A 16,905-nucleotide genomic window follows, 5' to 3' on the forward strand; every position below is an offset into this window, starting at 1 on the left:
AGCGCAAAGCTACACAATGAGCCATGGGTGCTCTGTCCACCGCGGGGAATGGAGCCCCTGACGTTGCGTAAACTTTCCGCTGAAACACCGGAGATTGTTCAGTTAGACCTTCTGAAGTTGTTATAAATTACAAATAAGATATATGTTTTTAGCTCCCTTGTAGGTTTTTAAAGATAGGCGCACACACACAGTGAAAATGATGGATAGATTGATAGAAAGAGAACGGCTTAAGGAAGGTGGTTTATGTGAATTTGTTTTTTACATGTATGTAATATTTACTCAGTACATAAGGTTAAAGCACTTTTTACGCTAGTATATAATAGTAAACTACTGCTTTCTGCTTCCGATGAAAACCCATTAAAGTCTAACAGTCGTGCTAGGATGGTTTTTGTTCAAAGCCTTCTTATCTACTCAGACGTATGGCTCACGCACAACACCGTAGCTTGTTCAACATTTGCTATTAAAATGTGTTCTAAGCTTTCCGTGAGTCGTTTCTCACCGAGAACAAAATGATCTTTACTTGTATATAATTTATCGAAGTCATTATGGCCTTAGCGGTGTCTGGTTAGCCTACTGCCGAGTCGTTACATAACTGTCTACACCATTTTCTTATTATAAAGTGCTATACGCCAGTAGGCTTGCTGCACAGGTACAATCAGGACGTTAGTACTTCCCATATAATTCTATACTTTTATCTTTACTATAGGTTACCTCTAAGAGCCACGGATTGTGATGATAAACTAGCAGTCTTTATGGATTTGCTTATTTTTGTTGAATTTCAGGCAAAGCTATACGATGGCTGCCTGTGCTAGCAGTTTCTAATTTTAAAGCGATATACTAGAAGCAAGACAACTAAATCAGCACCACACTGCTGTCAACATTTAAACTATTCTTATCAGACAGAAAAGTGGGATCTGATCGTTATTCTTATAACACAGCCATAGCCCTAGTGTCCGGCACACTGACAGATTTTTTTTTTTTTTAAGTTAACTCAAAATGTCATTACAAAGAAATATGTTTGAGATTTGAATAGGATGTCTTTAATTTTTAATAGTTCCCACAGTAGATCGGCGGGAACGTGCAGAGTTTGTTTTTGTTTGTTTTTGAATTTCTCACAAAGCTACTCGAGGGCTATCTGTGCTAGGCGTCCCTAATTTTGCAGTGTAAGACTAGAGGGAAGACAGCTAGTTATCACCACCCACCGCCAACTCTTGGGCTACTCTTTTACCAACGAATAGTGGGATTGACCGTCACATTATAACGCCCCCATGACTGAAAGGGCGAGCATGTTTGGCGCGACGGCGATGCGAACCCGCGACCCTCAGATTATGAGTCGCACGCCTTAACACGCTTGGTCATGCCGGGCTGTAAACGTCCAGAGATTATAATGTTATATTTCAGGATTCCATTCTGGTTAGGATGCAGCGTGTACATCGTTTTTTATAGCTTTGCACTAAGAACAAACAAACCTTTTTTAGCACATTTTAAACCTCTGTGGACTAGGATTTTCTAGCATGTTAAATATTTTGAGTCTGGTACTTTAAGACGAAGCGATGAAACAACAACTTTAACAAAATCAACTATTTAAAAAATTAAAATGAAACCAAAGTTAAATGACTTATTTAACCACAACTGAAACCTGTGAAGTAACAAGTCACTTAAACGAGTGAAGTGACGTGCTGTACTCAAACAGAAGTGTTTTCAGCATAATTATTTAACACTCTTTCGTCGGATCAGTTGACTTCATCTATTGAAGGTTTGCGCACAAAGAAATTTTTGTTCCATGAGGCTAGAATAAAAAAAAACAATTTAATTATTTAAAGTGTAAACAAAACGTAGAATTTAGAGTGTAGAACGTGGTGTGAATAAGGTTGACATATGTGATGAAAAGTGTAGGAGAACGTATACACTTAAGTTAAGTGTAGGAGAACGTATACACTTCAGTTAAGTGTAGGAGAACGTATACACTTCTGTGAACTGAAACTTGGTCGAGTTTTCTCCTGTTGCACACCGCTGGGTCATTTGCATTGAAAATGAAAGCAGAACCCAAAACATGCATATCCCGAAGTGCTGAAAAAAGCAGCTTACACCTCGTTTGTTTGTTTGTTTTTATTTCCCGCAAAGCTACTCGAGGGCTATCTGTGCTAGGCGTCCCTAATTTAGCAGTGTAAGACTAAAGGGAAGGCAGCTAATCATCACCACCCACCGCCAACTCTTGGGCTACTCTTTTACCAACGAATAGTGGAATTGACCGTCACATTATAACGCCCCCATGACTGAAAGGGCGAGCATGTTTGATGTGACAGAGATTCGAACCCGCGACCCTCAGATTACGAGTCGAGTGCCTTAACCACTTGTTCTTGCCCGGCCTTTACAGCTCGTAAGTTAAAAGAAATATTGCAACTAAAGTCTTAATATATATATATAAACTGTAATCTTATACCTGCCAGTCAGTTATTTTATTTGTTTTAGGAATGTAATTTTATTTTGTTTGGATTTAAAGGATTCAAAATCTGCTTTTGTATGGTAAAAGATATAAAATGAAAAAAACTACAGTAATTTGAATATTTAAAAGGTAGATGATATTTAAATAGTTAATTATTGTATAATAGTAAAAGTTCGGTTTTGAACTTGTTGGTAATATAGTCACACAAATTCATTAATAGTGTTCTGTTCACTATTAACTTTGAAAAGAATAGCTTTAACTCTAATGGAACAGATGTTATTTCTGGTTTGAAAAATTAAAGTTTTGTGATGTCGTCATTTGTACCTGCTGCATTTTTCAACAAAATTGTGAATCAAAACAGCTTCTTGAAAGATTTTGTGCTTTACTACAGAGAAACAAAAAAAATCATCACCGCCACTACGTCACTGAAATAATTCAATGTGTATAAATAAGGCCAGAAATTAGTGTATATTATGACGAATTTACGTTGTGTATTTATTTTAATATCAATATTTGATATAGTTTAATATATGTTTAGATCTGTATTACGAAATTCCTACCTATTCACTAAAATTATAGAAAATTCTCGAGTGTAAGAATCAACAATGTAGTATGTGTGTATGTAAAATACTAATGATTGATAGTATTGCTGCCTCAGCTGAAATTTCTAGAAATTCTTTTCTCAAGCTTATAAACAACACAACGCGAAGAGGCAGAATATATTGTTGGTTTGCTACAGTTGGTTTACTATAAATCTCAGAAGCTATAACTGTGATTAACGTTTATTAATCGGGAAACTACAGACATTTTACGAGGAACGTTTATAGATTTCGAACATTACAACAATTTAACTTCAGTTGATTAACATCTGACGCTAGTATTTTTATGAATACATTATATAACTTCAGCAGTGAAAAATTCACGTGTGATCAGCAAAGAGCGAGCTAGCCGTCCTGCTAACTATGTACTACTTATATCAATTCGAAATTAATTCGCTCATTGTGAAACGTTGATAAAATATCCAGTTCCAGGCCACATAGAAGACTTAGTATTGTTTGTATGTTTTAAAATTTTGTATATAAATCATTTTTCGTAACAACCACAATTATATATTGTATTATTATTTGCATATTAAAATATATCAGTATTAAGAAGGAAAATTTCTGTTTCAATCTCGTTGGCAAATATAAATGTGATTCATTTCAGCATTAAATTAACTCCTATATTTAAATTACAATTTCACTTAGTTTCAGGTTATTTCAAAGTGTAGTAAGTAACATAATAAACTGGAGGTTCACCACAGATAAATCGTAATACTTAACAATATATTAACCCTGGAACTAGCGATGGGACCCATTGGCTTTATAAACGTATTTTATAACTAATTATGTGCAAAATAGCTTGTGGGTCTATGATTTTTCTGGTTATAAAGTTCTTAGTGAAATTAAAGTCACACAAAAATAACACTAATATCGCTTTTCTGTTTTACAACAAAACCACATTTGACTATTTGCTGCGTACATCTCGGGGAATCGACCCCCAAATTTTAACATTGTAATCCAATAAACTTACAGCTGTCTCACCAGGGGATCCCAATTATTATTACAATTAATACCTCTGTGTAAACAGCAATCACTTCCTGGGTGTTTAACATGGAAGATGACGTATTTGAAGCCAGTTCTTTGCATCCAGTCTTCTGAGATGTACAACATAAAAATTACTAAATATGTTATAATATATGAGCTACACCTGTAGTGAATGGTGTTAAAACAAGCAGACCTAAGATTTGTATGGCTGATGTTTACACGAAGGAGAACAATAATTGACTGTGATCCAGATGACTGAAATTGATGCAAACATATCCATTTGCCAGATCTTGAAGTCTACATTTTGTAAGCTACAGTGCAACTAAAACCCACATCAAGATTTTTTTTTTGTTTGTTGTTTGTTTGTTTTTTGCAACTTGTGAGGCAACTTATAGAACACATTAGCTAAATGGCCAGGTCAGAGCTCACTACAGTTGAGGAGCTGTTTTTAAATTTGAGTTACTGACCAGGAACACCTGCTGACCACAAATATTTTACATCGAAACTTTCACTTCCCTAAAGAACCAAATGTTTAAAGTGGGCTAATTGTTCACAAAATCGTGGTACGAACCTTAGACCCCTTTGAATCATAATCCAGCAAAAATAAAATAACAACACTAAGCTAGACCTGAATCTCACATCAAAAGCTACGTGTACACGTTAACAGTGATAATTATTAAAATATTTTGTAAACGATACATGAAACTATGAAATATATACTTACTTTTGTATAGAAATAATCAATGACTTGTACGTTCACATAATTAAAGTTGGTTGTTTTAACTGCTGGAAAGTTTCATAATTTTCGCATGTGCAAAATGGTGATAGTATTGTACAGTATTTATGAATCTGACCTTCGACTTTTCAATGGCTTAGCTGCAAATAACATCGTAGCAAAATTAATAACAACAACAAAAAATATTGGTCAAATATTAATAGGATTTTATTAAGACCAATTAATAAGTCATATCAACTTTGGAGAGCCTTCCACTAAGTGATATTATTCCATTACACAAGCAGGTGGCGCTGAACATGTCTACTCATGGTCCGATTGTACGCATGGTTAATTAGCAAACTCCATGCATAAACAAATTGTCCCCGAGCAGTATGTCTACGAACTCGCACCGCTGAAAACCAGGTTTCGATACCTGTGGTGGGCAGAGCACAGATAGCTCATTGTGTAGCTTTGTGCTTAGTTCCAAACATAAAGAAATTACGTCATCTATCAATGGCTCAGTGCCTTCGTCGTACTGTAATGAATTATGACGAAATATGGCAGTGTATCCATTTAACTTAAACGTTCCATTTTTTACATACTTGTAATTTCATACTGGGTCCAGCGAGTCCAGATTATGAACCCGTTGCTGAAAGAACTTGCTCTGCGCTTTGAGGCCGTAGATGTGAAATAATAACAACATCAAATCCCTCTGCTAATCAGACAGTAGTAGCGCAAACGTTGGCGGTTGGTGCTGCTGACAAGCTTAGGTTCCCTTTAACCTAACAATTAAACAGTAGGGACGGCTGTGCGCGGATAGCCTTTAATGTATGTAGCTTTGCATGAAATTCTGAAATGAAAGCTTTGCACCGATTTATTCGCACAATATTGTGAGCCGGGTTAGGACGTGCGATACATATAGCCTGGCAAGTAACATTCTAATTAAGATGGTCGCCAGTTAAATGATGTTTTAAAAAATAAGAAGGTTAACGTAACAGTGGTCAAAAAACAAGTACGCTTACTGTGACTGTCACTCTGTTTTGTTAACGCATAGCCACACAATGGTGTAAGAATAAAACCTTGGATTTAAGCGTTTTTAAGTACTGTAAGCTAATTGTTAAGACACCAAGGTACTCTACGCACAATGTGACTTAATTCCAATCTGACTTAGTTCATTGTTGTTTATAATATTGTGATTCACATAACATGTTAACATGTAATTTAAACAAAGCACTTCAGCGATACCGAACATAACGGTATTTCCTATTAAGAAAAAAGACAATAGAAATGAAATATATGACAAGACGCCATTGTAAGTGTTTCTGTCTGTTGTATAGATTTCCCGTCATCAAGATAGCTGGGTATTTTTTCTATATCTTCTTCGATTTCGAAGTTAGTTTATACAGAGAGTTTGTTTTTTCAATGTTCACATATTATTCTTCTATTTCACTGTTTGTTGAAAAGATTGCTTACGTTTTTATCTTGCGTCATATCGCAAGAGAATTATGAATATTTCTGCAAGTTCTTGAGAGAAGCTGAGAGGACAAGGGACACACACACTATCAGGTTACTAAAAGCTTAATTCTATCCATTAAATATGAGTAAATAACAGTATTATTTATGACTCAACGTTCAAATTCGTTGTACTTAATAACTAGAGATATCTTTATGCTTATGGATGTGGACGTTTCAGAGACAAATGATCGAAACTTCATCCATCTCAAAAACCTACACCCCTTGCAACGTCCATGCTGGCTATATTTGTTTAAAAAACGAAACGTCAGTTTATGAAGAACAAACAACATTCAATGAAACTAATTTGAGTAAAGCAGTTTATCGGAAGCCTAACAATAATATTAATATGATAGTAATTAAAAAATGTGTCGACAGATGGCGAATTACGAACAAACGAATTTGTTGTTCGAAGTAAAACATAGACCTAACGACAACGTTATTTTGCTTAGAACTTTACTCGAGGACCGTCTGTCTCAAAAGGTTTTAATATAGAATAAATATTATTATTTTCTTAGCTAAATGCTTCATTCAAAATATTCAACCCTAAAACTACCAATGAAGCCTGATCCACGGACTTTTAAATACACATATTTCGAAGTTTTGTTTGTTTATTTATTTTTTTGAATTTCGCACATAGCTACACGAGGACTATCTGCGCTAGTCGTACCTAATTTATATAGCATTGTTAGACTAAAGGGAAGACAGCTAGTCATCATCACCCACCGCCAACTTTTTTGGCTACTCTTTTACCAACGAATAGTGTGATTGACCATCACATATAACACCCCCACAGCTAAAAGGGCAAGCATATTTGGTGTGACGGTAATTCGAACCCACGGCCCTCGGCTTACGTGTCAAAACTCCTAACCACCTGGCCATGCCGGGCCTTTTCATAGCTATTTATGCACCAATTTCTTTTTCTGGGTCCATTACTGCATAGGTTATGGAATTTTCCTAATAACGTACAGGTACCAAAAGAAAGATTAAATAAAAATATAATCATTGTCGATTAATTCTACGAATTATTCTGAAGGTGTTTTCTGACATATTTTACGTGGTTATTTTGGTCAGTTATTTACACCTAGTGTTGTAACACTTGTACTAAACAGTATCAAAATAAGTCAGTAATATGAATGTTAAAGGTGTTACAAAGGAGTGGTGAAAATCAAAACTTAAAACCGATGAACAAATACAAACAAACAAATTACATCCTATATTCCAGTCCTTGTTAACCCTAACCTGTTCCTGGAGGTATGCGAATTCATTTAATTAAAACGTTGTACCCTTCCTTCACTGGTAACCAGGATAATATACCCCAATAAGGTAACAAGCTATTCAGAAAGAAAAAGAAGATAACTTGAATCCATATCTCAAATAATATAAAGGTGGCACCCAAAGGACTCTAGATCATCTGAAGGTGTTTAATGTAAAAAAATATATAACTTTTAACACACAAATCCTGACTTCATTTTATACTTGTATCTCTGCATATTGTTTGTCTGTTTGTTCTTAAGTACAAAGTAAAAAATTTGCTATGTGTACTGTGCCAAGAATTTTAACATTATAAGCCCTTAGACCTGTCACTGCGCTAACGGGGAGCGACTACACATTGCAACATATAGCAAGAACGCATTGCATAAGGAACTGGCTAAAAAAATTTGGACGAAATCACTCAACTTCTGAATAAAACACACAGGGGACCACAGCAGCAAAGTTGTCTGGGATGAAACCTTTAACTATCAAAGTCATGAGCTCACAAGTAATGTGATACATAAACAATTTTTAATTCTAACGTTAAAACAGAGAATCTCAGACGATAGAATCGCAAACGATAGGAGACAAGTATAGAAAATATATTTCAAGTATCTTCTTACAAGACGACGGGGTTAAACGTAGAAAATGAATTTCATCTATCTTCTAACAAGACTATATTAAGCAGGCGTTAAGAAATTTATTTCGGCCGTTTTCTAATAAGACAACGGGAGGCAAATCTAGAAAATAACTTTCATCCATCTTTTAACAGAACAACGGCTGCAAACAAGCTTAGAAAACAGAAGAATATGTGCTGAAATAGCTAAATAAACCTACTGTTAGGTTACAGCACTTTCATCCTGAGTATACAGTCAGTGTTTCGAGAGTATCTCTCATTTCACGATACTTCAAGTAAAGGCCTGGCACGGCCAGGTGGTTAAGGCAATCGACTCGTAATCCGAGGGTCGCGGGTTCAGGTCTCTGTCACACCAAACATGCTCGCCCTTTAACCGTGGAAGCGTTATAATGTGACGGTAAAATTCGTTGGTAAAAGAGTAGCCCAAGAGTTGGCAGTGGGTGGTGATGACTAGCTGCCTTTTCTCTAGTCTTACACTGCAAAATTAGGAACGGATAGCGCAGACAGCCCTCGTATAGCCTTGTGCGAAATTACAAAACAAACAAATTAAACAAACTTAATGTACAGCACTTATTATAGAGGAACATCGTTGTAATGCGTTTTGATAAACTCATTAACACGACATAGCTAACAAATAACTCAGTCTTGTACGGCAAAACTGTTAAAAACCAATATCTTCAAAATCTAGAAGGCGTTTTAACAAGATTTAAATTTATTTAATAAGGACGTCACAATACTGGATAATCAATCATTCAATCAATCCGGGCCGATTTTTTAAGTCGAAACCTTTAGAGAGGAGTGAGGTTCACTTTTGACCTTTTCCTCATAGTGGGTAACACGCACTTTGTACTAAAACTTGAACTCCCGCCCTTTTCAATACACGTGACTCGACAGCTTGAAAACCGGAGATATACTACCTCCTGTCGAAATGTATTTAGATGGGGTTTTGTTTGTTTGTTTGTTTTGTAATTTCGCACAAAGCTACTCGAGGGCTATCTGTGCTAGCCGTCCCTAATTTAGCAGTGTAAGAATAGAGGGAAGGCAGCTAGTCATCACCACCAACCGCCAACTCTTTTACCAACGAATAGTGGAATTGACTGTCACATTATACACCCCCACGGCTGGGAGGGCGAGCATGTTTAGCGCGACGCGGGCGCGAACCCGCGACCCTCGGATTACGAGTCGCACGCCTTACGCGCTCGGTCATGCCGGGCCATTTAGATGGGGATTCCGAAAGATATTCATAGCTCACGTTATAATTGTTGTAAACCTGAATATTAATACATCCTTATTCAGCGGTGTATCTGTTTTTTGGGTGTCTTAAATAAAGCATATTCCGAGAGCATTCAGCTGTTCCAAATAAAACATTGCTCACGGCACAGATGTAGAATGTCAGAAACGTTAACTTCGTTTTAAATTTAGAATAAGCGATGGTGTTTATAAAAAGAAATATTGACGTTTTTTTTACTTCCTTTTTTCCGTTGGCCCGGCATGGCCAAGCGTGTTAAGGCGTTCGACTCATCATCCGAGGGTCGCGGGTTCGAATCTCGATCACACCAAACATGCTCGCCCTTTCAGCGTGTGGGCGTTATAATGTGACGGTCAATCCCACTATTCTTTGGTAAAAGAGTAGCTCAGGAGTTGGCGGTGGTGATGACCAGTTGCCTTCCCTCTAGTCTTACACTGCTAAATTAGGGACGGCTAGCACAGATAGCCCTCGAGTAGCTTTGTGCGAAATTCAAAACAAACAAATCCTTTTTCCCTTTGAAAATCTTACGTTTTAAACGTTATACACGTTTCATTACCGTATTTTCATAAGTGAATATCAGCATATTGAAGAGTTATTGTTTGAAGGAAATTTGAGTTGCAAAAGTTTTAAAGTAGATTGGCTGTAATTACATCAAGAAAAACTTAATGCAGAATTACATATGTTTTCTATTGTTTTTATAGTCGCAAACATCTGAGAGACCGTCGTCTCAACATCTGATAACATTTTCAGCAGCGATACGTAATCGTTTATAAAACACTTTTTCACGAATTTGCTTATTAAACAGACTTATGAATGGCTACAAGCAAATTCAGACAGATTCCAAATAATGAATAGTTTAGATCCAATTAAGAGTACAAAGGGAACGAACGACTCGACCCACATGAGCTTCTGGGAGATATATTAAAAAAGGGAGAGTCGAACTATGAGCAATCGGAAATTGCATTTGTTCACTAAAACAACGAATCGGCAGGGGGAAAAAATATCTAACCAGCAGTCCGCCATCAAATGGAAGATATCACAATGGACTTTCAGTCTCACTTCGAACATCGTCAATGAAATTAGCTGAAAATCACCTACCTAATTACACTACCTGCCTTGCTTTTGTCTTTCATTTTACTTTATAAAGATGAGCGTTTTTTCACAGGCCTGGAAAGTCTAGTCCATTTAACGAACGTTACTCGTTTATATCAAAAGTAACACGTTAAGAACAACGTAAAAAACGCGTTACAAAAAGCATATTCGTTAATAGAATATTCAAATATAACATTTTCACGTATCTAACAGTAACTTATGAATCTTCAGGAGCCTTAACTGCCTACATGGTCATGTTTAAACACCCACAGCAGCGGCACATGGATACGTTGTTAGATCCGAAATGGTATCAGCTGTTAATGCGCAAACTGTGTATTTTTAAACGGTTAGGCCTAACTGACGTTTGTTAGGTAAAAGAAAGGAGGTGTATTTCATACACTCCAAAAATTATTATACGGAAAATACATATAACTGTAGGAGTTTTTAAACGGAAATTGCTGTAAGATCATTCAGTTACTGTTGTCAAAGTGAGTTTTTCTTTACTGATATAAATAAATAAATAGATGGGAGGACACTATTCGAATCCTCACTTCCTATGGAAAAGTACACTTCTAAAAATTGCACGTAGTAATAAGTAGTTTTAATTTCTTTGTTTTCAATTTTTCCAGTATACAGCGAAATCCAGTGGTGAGAAGAATATAACACAACAGCATTGAAAAAAAAAAGGACACATGGACAGATGTTATCATATAATAATAAGAGAATTAAAATATGAAACAAAATCGCATGAGCTTGTATGTGTGTAATAAGTACAAATACAAATTAGAATTTCAATTTGAACAGCGCCTTATGTGGGCGCGGGTTAAACCACCAAGCCAAAGCCCTTTTGGTTTAGTTATAACGATCGTTCTTTTGATTGGTTAGTTGTTTGTAATTATGCACAAATATACACAATAGGCTATTGTTGTAAATCTGCAGATATACCGCTATGCCCCTTGGAGGAGGGGCTTTGTTTGTTTGTTTTTTTGCTCAAAGTTTCACAATGGGTTATGTGTATTCTGTCCTTCGCGAGGAATCTAAGCCCTGACTAAGCGTTATAATTCCGTAAACTTATCTCTGAACCATCGAACGTTGTCTTTGTTTCGAACTACTCAAAAGAAAGAAAGCAGGCAGGCAGTACCACTCGACACTGAAAGGGTTTTGAAATTAATAAAGGGTTTCATTACCATCACTTTTGTAACTAATATTCTTTACCGTATTCTTGAGCCTTGGAATTTCCCATCCGCAGTCTAGCACAATGTAAATTATTACTAACAGGAAATGTGAGTTCTTAAAGACATATTTACCAAGTTAGTCAATGTATATATATTATATATATAGCGAGTCAAAGGAAAACGTATCTTAGCATTATGCAAATATCCACTACCTAACAGAGAAGTTAAGTTCTCACACGAGCATGAACTAATTACAACATAATGAAACTTGTGAGATGAAACTGGATGAAACAATTACTATAGAACCGTGACTTCTTAAGACACGTTTATGACATGTTAAGCTCCAACTTTTTCTGGCTTCAAACGTAATTAAAGTTGTTTGGTCAAAAAGTCATTAGATTAATTAGCCGCTAAAGTCTCAAAGAGAGGATTACTATTCTATAGAAGAAAACGGAAAAGGCGTAAAAAATATTTTCCTTTTCAAATAATTTTATATTCTTTGCACAGAATACATGAAATCGAGTTTTCGTAAATGTACTCCATTGGTAAGATTGAGGAATAGTTTATGACGTTAAAATTGTAGGTACGAGCCCTATAGTACCCTTAAAGAAACGCAGAAAGTCAACGACATATTACCCCTAAATTGACGGGTTCAGTTTTACCATGTTAGTCTATATCATATTAGTATTTTATACAGGACCGTTAATACATTTATTCCAGTAACCTGCGCGTATTATTCTGCCCACCGCTGGTACAGCGGTAAGTCTCTGGATTTACAACACTAAAATCAGGGGTTCGATTCCCCTCGGTAGGCTCAGTATGTGGCTTTGCTATAAGAAAACACACACTCATATTATTCTAAATCGCAGGACTAGACGTAGTCTGATAGTTAACATGTCAGGCTGCGGAACAAAAAGTCCGGCATTAGAGATATTTTTAACACTTATGGTGATTAATGCGTTACACACACGACAGTCAATTACATTATTCGGTTGAAAGAGGTGGACAAGCCTGATATGGAGGCACATGCTGCTAGTTTTCTTCTCTTTGGTCAGTTGTTCAAAAATAGAAATAACCATACCTAAACTCTATCTGACTTTTTAATCCACGTGTGCAAAAGTTGTCAATCATATTTAAAAAAAAAAGAAATTGTCCAGTCGTCTATATAGTATCGCTATTAGGTTTACGTTTTTACACAATATTACCAGTCTACCGAAAATAACCTATAGTAACATCTAGAATACAAACGCGAAGAACTATAGTAAATGGCCCGGCATGGCCAGGTGGTTAAGGCACTCGGCTCGTAATCCGAGGGTCACGGGTTCGAATCCCCGTCACACCATACATGCTCGCCCTCTCAGCCGTGGGGATGTTATAATGTGACAGTCAATCTCACTATTCGTTGGTAAAAGAGTAGCCCAAGAATTGGCAGTAGGTGGTGATGACTAGCTGCCTTCTCTCTAGTCTTGCACTGCAAAATTAGGGACGGCTAGCGCAGATAACCCTGTATAGCTTTGCCCGAAATTCAAAATAAACCAAACTACAGTAAATACCCCTCCCCTCCCCAGTACCACAGCGGTATGTCTGGCAGACTTACAACGCTAGAAACCAAGCATGGATGCCTTCTGGTGAACAGAGCACAGACAGCCCATTGTGTAGCTTTTTACCTAACTATAAACAAACTGAAGTAAATAAACTTACGCAAAATTAACCTTTTGTCGTAAAGATTAAATCACTTAAGCTTTAAAGTCAGCAGGAAAAGAACATCGGATAGAGAATGAGCCCACCTGTAAACATCAGCAACCTTGGAATGTTTGCATTTGATTCTCTAATTCTTTATGAGAACACACTTTTGTAAGTTCACATTTTATCAAATGGTTTATTATTTACAGTTGTCACAAACACCCTTTTTTTTTCCTCATTCCTCACTTAAAACAACTTTCTATTAACTTAAACTGTCCTAAGGGTATGTCATAGCAGAGAATTGTAATCAGACTACAACTTAAGATTAAAGTTGAACGAGGTCAAGAGTGGGTCACAAAATCCAACCTAGTTTCTGGGGTAGCTGCCCATGTTTGAGTTAGACTACTAGGTATCATAGTAGTTTCAGTAAACCTAGTTTCTATACTTATTCTTGCTCAACCTTGGGGCCTGGCATGGCCTAGCGCGTTAAGGCGTGCGCTTCGTAATCTGAGGGTCGCGGGTTCGCGCCCGAGTCGCGCCAAACATGCTCGCCCTCCCAGCCGTGGGGGCGTTATAATGTGACGGTCAATCCCACTATTCGTTGGTAAAAGAGTAGCTCAAGAGTTGGCGGTGAGTGGTGATGACTAGCTGCCTTCCCTCTAGTCTTACACTACTAAATTAGGGACGGCTAGCACAGATAGCTCTCGAGTAGCTTTGTGCGAAATTCCAAAACAAACAATGCTCAACCTTTTAGGTTTCTTAACTCTCAAGGTACGACTCTCGATTGTCATCGTTTCGACATTAGTCTTTAAGTTTTTGTAATCCTGGGAGGTCATGTGCATATTTGACCTTTTCCTTCCTCCTGGACTCTTCTTTAAATTGAGGCTTCTAATTTTTTGTTATTTTAATTTCTATTTATTCTTCCCTTTACAGTACAATGTCTATAAAGGTTATTCTATGGCTTACGTAGATGAAACTCTGGGATTGAGTGATTTTTATTTTTTAACTTGGTGTTGTTAATTGATCGTGTGATACATAGGCTTAAAGATAGGTGTATGATGTTTGAAATTACAGGTATAAGGTGCTGTTTAGCTGTTTCTATGAAAAGTGTTAAAGCCGTCGATTGGTAACCGGCATGGAGTATGTTGCTAGTCGACAAATCGAGCCCCCCGGGGCACATTGGTACGTATGCAGACTTGCAACGCTAGAAACTTGGTTTCAATACTCGTGATGGACAAAGCGCAGACAGCCCACTGCGTAGTAAGGTAATGTTTACAGTAGACAAATATCCAACATGGCGTATGTAACTATTCAAAACATCGATAATCTTTAGAACTGGAAAATTGAGAAGACGAATCCAAAGTGGAATCAAGTCACTTAAGCCTTATCGCATTTAAAGACACCATTGAGCTCGTGCAATCTGACGATGATTCTCGCTCTGAGCCTGGATTATCTTGGTTTTAGCTAGTTTTCTCTTTTCACTTTCTTGAAAATAACTTTGACCAACGTAGGACATATCACAAACCCTGGATCATGTTTTAAAAAATTAACTCGAAATAAAAATACCCACATTTGACTGTTACATAGAAAAGTACTGAAAACACAAGACTAGCGTAGGTTATTCAGTACTTGGTCTTGAAGTCGATGAATTTGGATATTTTGGATTTTAAGAGAATGTTTTGTTTGTTTAGAAATTGATTAGTTTTCATTTATTAAGATTTATGTAAACTGGTAATAAAAGCTAACGGTCGTAATAATTCCATCAAAATAACACAGCAAATCTTACTCGAGCACCAAAAAATGTCATGCAGATGGTATATTTTACGAAAAGAAGCAATCTCAAAATTTAAACGATCAAAATATTATAACTGAACTTTGTGAAACGTTTGTTTGTGTCGGATATTCGCGCAAAGCTACACAAGAGTTATCTGTGATAGCCGTCCTCAATGTTAAACTCATAGAGTAGAAGAAAGGCAGAAAGTCAAGAGCATCCACTGCCATCTTTTATGATATTGCAACCGAATTAATGAAACTTGACCAACACTCTCATAATGCACCCATTGACCCCAAAGCGCGGAGTCGCGATTTTATGAAAATGGGGCGCTAACCATGGAGCCACGGATTCATAGCTCGGTATGCTTACTACTAGGCCAAACCCGTCACCCAATTATATTAGAATATTGTTGTGTATATCGAAACGTTATTGTCTGTGGCAAGTTTCAACACCTTGGGATTCAGAAAAATTGATCTTCCAACAATTCGAAGAGCTATTCCTTCTATAGCACAGCGTAAGTTGTTCATCCAATATGGGACACTTCCAGAGGCAAAAACAGTGAAGGTACCGTGTTCATATTGCATGTGATTTACAGGGTCTGTAATTCCAACATCATCCAAACACCGGGTGTTTGATATAAGTATATAATGAGAACTGATAGATTCTACTGGTGAAATTTACACACGTGAGTAAATAACGCTCTGTGGTACATTAATATCATGAAAGGTAAATACATCGATATTTTGTCACATAGATGATCATAGGGAGATATGATAACGTAATTGTACGCATTTATCACCCTTCGAGTTGATGCACGTAGCAGCCGATTGATCTTCGATTCGTTTGTTTGTTTCATTTAAATATCCGTACACGTTAGTGAAAAGGATATATCATAATCGATCTGTCACACCTTTCACTCTGTTTATGTAAACTTACATTAAAATCTAGTGAGCCACTTTTGAACTCTACTGACAACCCACCTCGAGAATCTAAGTGGAAACATCCTTTAAAAAGTTCCGCCCCATTAAAGATTCTTAGAATTTGAAAAGTCGTTCATGAGCCTTACGAGCCAAACAGTGCAGAATTATCCCTTGTACTTCATTCAATAAAACAACTCAGTGCATCCGAAAGGTAGTTGACTCACCCTATATAAATCTGAAACTTTCTAAGGCTGAAGTATGGTTTGGTTTGGTTTTGAATTTCGCACAAAGCTACACAAGGGCTATCTATGCTAGCCGTCCGTAGTTTAACAGTGTAAAACTAGAGAGAAGGAAGTTAGTCATCGCTACCCACCGCCAACTCTTGGGCTACTCTTTTACTAACGAATAGTGGGATTGGCCGAAACATTATAACATCACCACGGCTGAACGAGTGAGTATGTTTGGTGTGACGGGGATTCGAACCAGAGACCCTCAGATTACAAGTCGAATGCCTTAACCCACCTGGCCATGCCAGGCCCAAGGCTGAAATAATTACGATTCTGTACCACAGGTTCTTGATGTTCTGAAAGCGGAGGCGGAGATGAAATTCGACAGAATTACCGTATTGCCCCTAATTAATGCCTCCTATGTAATTATCACCCCCAAGTATTTTTATAAAGCTTACCTTGTGTGACAGCAATAGTAGTCCAACAGATAATCCATTTTTATTACCACAATTTTGATTTGATTAAAAAAAGAAGAAAAGCAAACACACGTTAGGATTGAACTAAAAAATCACGTGTGAAAAATAGAACCCGGAACTGCACAAATACTATAATTACAGTTCCCCTTTGTAGTTTCC

At 36.9% G+C, this 16,905-nt stretch overlaps 1 protein-coding gene across 12 annotated transcripts in view; it reads right to left on the reverse strand.

Moving 5' to 3' along the window:
• Window positions 1-16,905, reverse strand: part of LOC143250832 (retroviral integration site protein Fli-1 homolog) — a 147,076-nt gene that overhangs the window by 23,829 nt on the left and 106,342 nt on the right. The gene's annotated exons all lie outside the window — the stretch shown is intronic.

This window comes from Tachypleus tridentatus, chromosome 5 (assembly GCF_004210375.1).
Source record: "Tachypleus tridentatus isolate NWPU-2018 chromosome 5, ASM421037v1, whole genome shotgun sequence".
In the NCBI taxonomy this organism is placed as follows: domain Eukaryota; kingdom Metazoa; phylum Arthropoda; class Merostomata; order Xiphosura; family Limulidae; genus Tachypleus; species Tachypleus tridentatus.